The sequence below is a fragment of the Orycteropus afer genome, unplaced genomic scaffold (assembly GCF_000298275.1).
Source record: "Orycteropus afer afer isolate SDZICR_OR568_19922 unplaced genomic scaffold, OryAfe1.0 scaffold00099, whole genome shotgun sequence".
Taxonomy (NCBI): Eukaryota; Metazoa; Chordata; class Mammalia; order Tubulidentata; family Orycteropodidae; genus Orycteropus; species Orycteropus afer.
Window position 1 is genome coordinate 2,114,975 of NW_006921686.1, and position 343 is coordinate 2,115,317.

The following is a 343-nucleotide window of genomic DNA, read 5'->3' on the forward strand; positions in this document are numbered from 1 at the left end:
CTCCTCCCCTCCTCCACGCCCCTCCTTTTCTCCCCATCAGTTTCTCTCAGACATTCCTGATTTTCTTCTTCTAACACCTCCTCTTTCCTCTCTTTAATTAAAATGACTTATCCCCAAGCCCTTTCTTCTTGTTTTGGGGCCTGGAGGGCCCTTCTGAGCTCCTAGTAATGGGAGAAACAAGTCAAGAGTCTCTGTCTCTGTGTTTGTCTGTCTCTCCCTCTGCCTCTCTCCCTCTCTCCATCTGTCTCTCTCTGTCTGTCTGTCTGTCTCTCTCTCTGTCCATCTCTCTCTCTCTCCATCTGTCTCTCTCTCTCTCACACACACAGTCTCTTTCTCTCTCTCT